General features: G+C 40.5%; 1 pseudogene; it reads right to left on the reverse strand.

The window, feature by feature from the left end:
* Window positions 1–4,712: 4,712 nt before the first annotated feature.
* LOC137287876 (uncharacterized) lies at window positions 4,713–8,772 on the reverse strand (annotated as a pseudogene).
* Between the last annotated feature and the right edge of the window lie 404 nt (window positions 8,773–9,176).

Below are 9,176 nucleotides of genomic sequence, written 5' to 3' on the forward strand. Positions count from 1 at the left end.
GTACTTCCAGTTTTAGAACCCATGTTCAGGATACATCTTTATCTAAGTCGACTCAATCTCAGTCCAAATCTGATTCTCAAACAAACGTGAACTCCAGCAGTGAATGTCCAAACAAATGTCAAAGTATCGGGGTCTCAAAAGGATCTACAAACAAAATCCAGATTTTCATTAAATTTGGATCGTTGGAGGACATGGATGTGCTGAAAACCATCACCAACAGAGCACATACCGTGTTGCCCTTCTATAAAAGACAAAGGGTGGATCCCCAATAAAGCCCCCGAAGAAATAATTTCTTCGAACATTATACAGTGGAACTGTAAAGGCCTTAAACTAATCCACATGAAGTACATCCCTTCTTGTAATGCATGGCCGTATTGTTACGGTTAAGAATTTACCGCGACAAACCACGCAAGAAATCCCCTTCTGAACCAGCAAAACAGAACAAAGACAAGTCGTAAACGTTCAAATTGTGTTATTATCCAATGGCAGCAGGGTATACAAAGGCACAAGTCAATAGTCACAATGCTGATTACAAATACAATTCAAGAGAGACGAAATCTAAAGCAATGGGGTATAAAAATATAATATATCAAACTCAGGGGGGATGATGTACATCCAACTAGGGTTCATGCAGGTAGCAAAGGTACTGTAAGTCCCCATGGTCCCTAGTATGGTGATCTACCCTTAGTTGTTAGCAATCTATAGCCAATTTTTATATTTTATTGTCCACTATAGATAAACTGTTTTAGGTATAATAATTACTAGTTTTACATTCTTTTCTGTGACATTCTAGTTGTTTTAATGTCCTTTGTCGACAGGTTTTTATAATACCCATATATTCAAATTTCAGTGTTATGTTCTCGTCACGATATGGCTGAAATATTGCCGATGTGACGTTAAATATTAACTCACTCACTCACCTTTGTGGAAGTAACCATTTTCCTACAATCCCCATCAGATGCCGTTGGAGGATCGTTCGAGGGGTCATCTGATGATCTGCAGATGTATTTCAGGTTTCCATATCAGTTTGTGGTTTGTTGATTTACAAAATACCCACGAAGGACGAGAACCATGGTTTTCGAATGCGTGGAATTGCAGAGGACTTTGGAATACCTGCCGGAAAAACAGCAAGATGCAAGATCTGGATCGTTTGATTCACACAGGTTGGCTGAAGTGAACGATCCGATACCAATGATTCCAGTTCAGAATTGAGCTATTCGATAAGAAAATACGTTGTTCACTGATCCCTCAGGGCCCATGGGTCGATGTATTTTGCGTATGAAAAAAAACATATTTTGAATATAAAAATTCGTACGACATGAATCAGAAATGTTCAGGGTAAAGTATACTTTATTTTAAGCATGACTAAGTGAGAATGAGTGAAGAATATTTTAACATCGGAGCAACTTTCTGTCAGCTACATCACCAAAGCAACCTGAGGACAAAGTGCTCACATTACGTATGTGATAACAGTCATTCATTCACACTCACGTTCGAATTGCGACCAGTGGAAAATGTCTGTCAGTCTGTCACCTAGATCTATCGAGGCAGATGTTCTATTTTAAGTGTTGTCCCCCATTTATTTATTTATTTATTTATTTAGAGTGAAGATTTAAGGCTTTTTCTGTCTCCTAGCCTTGTGCCAGCAGGCGGAAACGGGTGACCACCTCGAGGTATTTGTACAGTCAGTTTGACTCAAAAGCGGACCGATGAATTGCAAGCAGACTAATACTCAATAAAACGCTGATCATAAAAACATCACACCAACTCTGTAAGGGTTTTAAGCCCTGAACATAAAAATTGTTTAACTATCATTAAAATATTGACACAGTTCACTATTTTGTTATAAGGAAGAAGTGCAAAGAAAGGGACAGCCAGGTGTGCGAGAACGGATGGAGCACAAGTTAATGAATAAATAACTTTTTTTGTCACGTGTGCACGTGTTTCTCGAACACCAGGCTGTCAGCACTGTTATCTATCAACTGCTTAGAGATCTGATTATCTCCCAGAATCTCCAAAATATGAAATAAGTTTAGGTTAAAAACAAATTCAAAGAGAATCTGAGATCAAAACCAGTGCCAAATGTAACATGCTGGAAACAGAATGTTGAAGCTTAACGTTTTCTGTCATTTCAGCGGGGTCTGTTTCCACAGGAAAAAATACTCCCTCCATAAGAATATCAAACAGATGTTGTAATCATCAACGGTTATGATTTTCGAATTACAGGACGAAGCAATATGGTCATCATGGCTACAGTGATAAATCAACACCGACTAGTTGACGCGATCACGCAACACATTGCAACTCGTGTAACTCGCCGTCGGGGAGGATTCCGGACTGGGCACTGTGAGGGGTTGGACGAAGAGACTTAAGAACACAAATTCGGACTATTTCTGTGCCACACGACAATGATGTGTGCAGATAGGAAACACATCCTTGGTATGAAAATCATGACATGACATGACTTTGGTTTTAAGAAGAACAGGTGCCGTTTTGGGTAGCTGAAACTCCGTGTGCACTCAGGGTAGCCCATAAAAGATACTGGCGTTTTGTGAGACAGTTACTGGTGAAGAAATTGTGATTGACAGCTCACTGTCACATGCATGCCAACCTTCGTCCAAATCTCCCACATTTTCAACTGCGATGTCGTTGCAACCTGACGGATTGCAGCGTTTTGCAAATGTTTGTCTCCAAGCAGGGGGTAGGCATACTTGCAATACATGTGACGTGTCATTGAATTTGATCAATTTTAGATGTGTATTCACTGTCCATTACGCTGAAAGTTTGTTTTTGTCATGCCAATATTGATTGCCGTATGAGATCCATTTTAGTTGGTGCTTTCGTTGATATTTTCATGTTTTATCTCACTTTTACTTCGTGCAATTATCTTTCGTGTTTCTTAACTCGATTGATTTAACGCTTGCTGTTAGACTTTCCTTTTACTACCAGTATAAATGAATGCACTCTCTTTGAGGAGTTTCCAAAACGAGACCTATCAGGTTCCCTTTTTGCACCGCATTTGTATATGTTTTACCGAGAGATAAGTACTATCTTGTGCGGAGATGTCCTCTTTGTGTACATGAGTGATTATAAAGGTATGTAAAGATGCTGTTACGACACGGCCATGCGCAAACTGAGGGAAAGAAACACGAGTTTAGTTATTGAGATAGTTTGGTAACCAGAACAAAAATAGTCCTTTTGCACAGACTGTACATGGAAACAATTGATACCCCTTGAAACTTTTCATTATGTACATGGACTTCCATGGACTGATAATACGTTTGGTTCAGGTTTTTGGTTTCCAACGGGACAAAACGCATAACTGATAAGGAGGGTAAATACTGTTACAAAAGTTATGCTGTCACAAACCAATCCAAATGCGGCCATCCGTCGTGCCGAAATCCGATGGTCATTAGTTGGAATATCAGGTTTGACAGGATTGTGGACAGGTGTATTTGGTGTTTCCACACCATTTCTTATGGTTTCATTTGTGGGCGCTAATGTGTTTTCGGGAGGGTGTAATGGGAGCCTAGTTTCTACCTTGTGATCCAACAGTAATCACCAGAATGTACTGTTTGATTCTGCAAATATTCATTACTGTTTGTCTGAAACATAATCAGGACAAATAACGAGGAAGTTATTTTGTCCACGCAAAGACTGATATATTCCATTGATCATGTCTCACTGGTGAAACAAGTCAGACACAACATTAGCGAATCGGAACATTATGGCGTATTCCAATTTTGATTACTCGTGTATTAGAGTAATCAGATCTAACGAATGCATCTTTGGGATAATAGGGTCTCAGTAGAGTATTTATACAGGTTGTAGAAAGTGTTGTTCCAAAAATAATCATAATGTTTGACGTATGCATCGTACATGGTAGATTTTGCTTTGACGTGGTGCTCAAGGTTGTATAAATATTGTTTCATTGATATGATCATATCAACGAAAGTGCGTACGTTCAGTACGTATGCCCTTATCGTCAATGGACAAAGAACACATAAGATATTATTATATACTATTACTTGCGATGAACGTTTCTCTTATTAGTGCACAGTTGTCAGGCTTAAATGATACTGTTATACATGTCGATTCTATTAAGTGAAATTCCTGGCATAACCACAAAACCGAACAAAACAACTGGGATGGCATTGATGGGCGCAGCTTTATAACTTGATATTACAGAGGCGGAAATCGAGAGAAGCTTTTGAACGCCGACCCTTAAGGTAATGGCAGTTCAGGTCTCTTATGACAGGTTTTCCTGCACATATCATTAGACAATCCATCAGCAATGATTGTGGCACCCAAGGGGTACTGCACCAAGTGATGCCATCAATCAATTATAGGAATCAAGCAGCAATGGTTGTGACAACCGGGGGATACTGCACCTAGTGAAGCACAAATAATATAGCTATAGCAATTGTGACAACCAAGGGTACTGCACTTAGTGATGCCACAAACCAATCATATCCTTAGCCTACTCATACTTGATTTCACCTCTGCGGGTTTTGGTCACACCTAGATGTCGCTGTAAGACGGCGTCAGGACTTGGAAAGCAGACCCACAGGGTCGAAAGCACGGCAATATTTCCACCAACACTTTACGAGCTCGCCTCGAAATCCGCCACTGAACTTGGTATATAGCAAGTTCAACCCCACCTAACCAACACACACATTTATGGTGTTAGCTAAAGCAAATTAACCTTTACACTAATTCTGAAAATTCTGAACACCCTTGGTAATGAATGCCTCCAAACCCCCTTGGAGACTGTTTAAGAAAATGTCATTTCCAATATCAGAAAGATGAACACCATCATCTCAAAAAAGGTTCGGATCCTCAATGGATATCTCGTCATGCTTGATGTGGCATCCGCCACCATCAGTCACACCTTTCCCACCAAACCTATTGAATCGTCTTCGTTTGCGCTCCATGGCCCTGTCATCTGTAGCACCCCACCATGTTTTACGTTGCAGAATATCAGACCACACCACTAGTGTTTCACTTGGTAATAAACTTTTCAGCTTGAGCAAGTCCTGATGAATGCATTTCAAGAGTTTTTTAATTGGCATGCGGGCCAGGTGGCTGTCTCCTCAATTGCTGTACCACTATAGGTATCAGGTTATCCCATTGTATCCATGCCATCTGACTGATACCCCGTGCTGTTCTAACCCCAAGTGCATACCTATTGGTCTTGTTACTGCTCTTCTATGCGCCCAGTATAGAAAGGATGAACCCATCATCCATATCACTGAAAGGATGATTTTAGATGGGATATGGAAAACAATTCAATTAGAATGGGAATAAACTTTGAACAACCATGTGAACAAAAGTCAGGGTTACCTAAATAAACATTCTGCAAAACAAAACAAACCCCCCAAAACAAACCCTTGTCATTTTACTACAAACCTTAATATTCAGTAACATTCACTGGAACGGTATTGGTTGCCCATGGTTACACTGAAAGGCGTATGTAGCGTGTGTAGGCTTGGGACTTCCATCGCCCCCATTTGCAAATGCTGTTGCTGCCCCTATTCTGAAGGAATGTGATTTCATCTTTGATTCTGACAGGTTCAAGAATTTCAATGCTTTGCTCAACACTGCTGTAAATTGGTATCTTGTAACCGGAATGCCATCCAAGTGAACAAAAAGATATGAATGAATCTTTGGCCAAAGTGCCAGGAAACGTCTCATTGCTACAACCGGGCAAATGGCTCTATTGGACTGCGATGGCAAAATTACTGTGGTTGAGTGGCCATGCTGGTCAGTTTTTGAGAATCTGATGGTAAGTTGCAATTTTGAGTCAAACAGTTTGATGTCATCAAACTGTAACGCACGGTTTGACTCTGCATCAGACACTTTTATGATTTCGCCAATCCGAAGGAATCCAAAAAATGCAGTGGTGGAAATTGTAGTGAATAACTGGGATTCATACACAGATGTGCAAATGTGATGGAATGCCCTTGGTAGTCTTTTAAGGATATCAATGGTTATGGGTAGTCGGGAATCTCTTGTCTGGAAGCAACGGCGATACCCCTTAACACATTTTCTTATCATATAGCTTTCCGTTGGGTCATCCCATTCATTAATGAGGTGGTACCTGCTTACTGCTGACAGATGCAGTGTAACAGTAGAGTGAGATATGTTCCTGAATGACAAGTCTGCAATATAGCATAAAACATCATCTGTTGATGCTTGACCATAGCCACCAAGATTTTGGCTACTGCGAAACTGGTAAAATGACTTAACTGCTGCATGGTAGGCTTTTCTGGTACTTGTGGACAGTGAATTGTCTATTAACCTTTGACATTCCACCCTGAAATCCATAAGTGACTTGGGACATGGTCTGGGAGAAGATTTGCTTCGGGAGCCAAGACCCGGAATTTGTTGATCTGTTGACGAGACAATGAATCTGCTATATTGTTCCTTTCCCCGGGGATGTATTGCCCCTTCACAAGTAGATTAATTTGCAGACATTTTAGTACAAATTTCCGAAGATAATGCATGACATAATTACATCGGGAAGATTGTCTGTTCAAAATTCCGACAACTGCTTTGTTGTCAGAGTTAATGATAACTTTCTTCCCTTTAAGATGTTCATCCCAAATATTAACTGCAATAAAAATGGGGAAGAATTCAAGGAGGGTAATGTTACTTGTTAACTTGAGTTTGTGCCATGATTGCGGCCAACACCCATATGCCCATCTTCGGTTAAAGTACAAACCAAACCCTTTACCAATGCCCCCTGCGCTGTCTGTATACAACTGGATCGTTGTACTACTTGTCCAAAATCTATCCAGAAAAATTGAAATGCCATTGTGATTCTGTAAGAAGGATTGCCATACTCCTAGATCCTCTTTAAGTGCTTTTGTCATTCTAATCTTGTGGTGGGGTTTTCTTACACTCCACACAGCATCAATTGTTCTGCGGAGAAAGGCACAACCAATCGGAATAGCGCGCAAGAAAAAGGTTAATAAACCGACAAGACTTTCTAACTGCTTCCTTGCAACTTTCTTTTTATCAACAATATGTTCAATCTTATATTTGGCCTCACTGATTTTGTCCTGTGGGATCTGTATTTGCTGCTTGACTGAATCCAGTTTGAAAAAACTTCCAGAAATGTCCTCAAAACCACTTGACATTCTCTTTTGTCATCAGCATGGCCTCCAAAGAAGAAATCATCCAAATAATGCAGAAGATCTCCGTGACACTTGATGTTTGATAATTTCTTTTTGACATCCCATTGCAGAAATTTTGTAAACTTCTCAAAAATTGAACAGCTGATGCTGCACCCGATTGGTAATACTTTATCCACATAGTACTTGTCTTTGAATTTTATTCTCAGTAGCTTGAAATTGTCAGGAGATTAAATACAAATTCTGAAAGCATTTTTAATATCTGCCTTAGCCATGTAGCTCCCAGGGCCGAGTTGTTGAATCATAGAGACAGCATCATCTATTGATGAATACTGTACAGAACAGATGTTTGGGTCAATGAAGTCATTAACTGATTCACCCTCAGGATGAGATAAATGATGAATTAGTCTGAACTCGCCTACAGCTTTCTTCGGGATTACGCCAATGGGTGAAACGATCAAATTTTCTAAAGGTGGGGAGTCAAATGGCCCTGACATCCTACCCAAACGTATCTCTTTGTCCAATTTCTGTTGAATGATATTTTCAAACTTGGGATCCCTGGCCGACAATAAATTTACAGATTCCCTAGCATGCTGTGTACCTTCATATTGTAGGCTGAAACCCTTTGTGAAACCCAATGCAAGAAGTTGTGCATTCTCATGGTCAGGGTAGTGTGTCACTTCACTACATAAGCTACGTTTTTGGGGGTGGGAGCTGTTGATTGGAGGTCTCTGAAATGATTTTCTGCTTGGGTCATGTCGGTAGATGGGCAACCGGTTACCGGGTGATTTTCCCCACAGGAATAACACACATGAGGATATTTACAATCCTTCTTTGTACAAACTTTTCCTGGTTCATTGTAATCACAACAATAGCCAAACCTCTTCATGCCAGCTGATCTTTAAAACCCCTGGGGAAGCATGCTTCCCTTGTTGAAATTCACTTTTGCGGAACTGCAAAAGCCAAAGTTCTGTGTTAAAAGTTCCCCAAGACATCTGTGGAAACCTACCCATTCGAAGCCGTAATTGTTTGTCATAGTTTCTCCATTCTGTACTACGAAGGGTCGCCATTCGAATGGTGTGCATATACTTCAGTATTTCTTGGTGTTTGTTTGGAAATTGCTCCAAATATATACTTGAACAAATCAAGAAAGCTGAGGTCCACACAAAAATATTTCCGATTTCTTTTGCATCCCGAACAACCTCTATCTGACCCATACTATTCAGTTTCAACGAGCCCTGTGATTGGTCAATGTTTGAATTCCTGACCAATGATGTCAGCTCAACATATTCTCCATTTCGTATCTTTTCTTTGACATTCTGAGGGACAAGCGCACCAATGTTGTCAATTGCTGACTCTAGAGATCATTTTTGCTTTCAAAATATGTATTGAAATTACTGTCAACTGTAGGGTCATCATGGGAAGGGGGATTAGCATTACTTGCATCAATGTCAATACAAATCTGAGGAAAGTCACCTGTCTGGTTTCCTGCGTCGCACGTGACTGTAGATCTACCAACTGCCACCTCGCCCGGCCTGCTCGTCTCGCCTGCACTGTCGGGTCTCGATCGCTTCGCCTGCCTGGTAGAGCGTTGCGGTGGCTTTCTCGTTCGTCTCTGCTTTCCCCGTCCGGTCATGGTGCACTAAATTTGGTCCAGCGATGACTTTAAACGTACGTTGAACTGTAGACGTCTGGTCAGTTTGCTTGCCGGCTTCAAAATGACCGCAGCACGTTACGAGCTATCATGTGATCACTGACACTTGTCAAAGGGGGACAACTCCTGCAAGATGTCCTAATCACTCCCATTCCTTCACTTAAATGAATTTATCAAATATAAAATTGAATAAATTGTATTAATTTGGCTACCACTTATGCTTTAAAGAGATATATTTGTAAACGCTGCTGATGGTTACCCAGGCAACCGAGCATATGAAAGGTGATCATTTTCTTTCTCAGAAAATTCCTTCATGTAAACAGCAGCTCTTATATTTAACACTTCATTTAGTAACGAGACTGCTCTATCAATCGTTCCCAGTAGTC

Source organism: Haliotis asinina, chromosome 6 (assembly GCF_037392515.1).
Source record: "Haliotis asinina isolate JCU_RB_2024 chromosome 6, JCU_Hal_asi_v2, whole genome shotgun sequence".
Classification (NCBI taxonomy): domain Eukaryota; kingdom Metazoa; phylum Mollusca; class Gastropoda; order Lepetellida; family Haliotidae; genus Haliotis; species Haliotis asinina.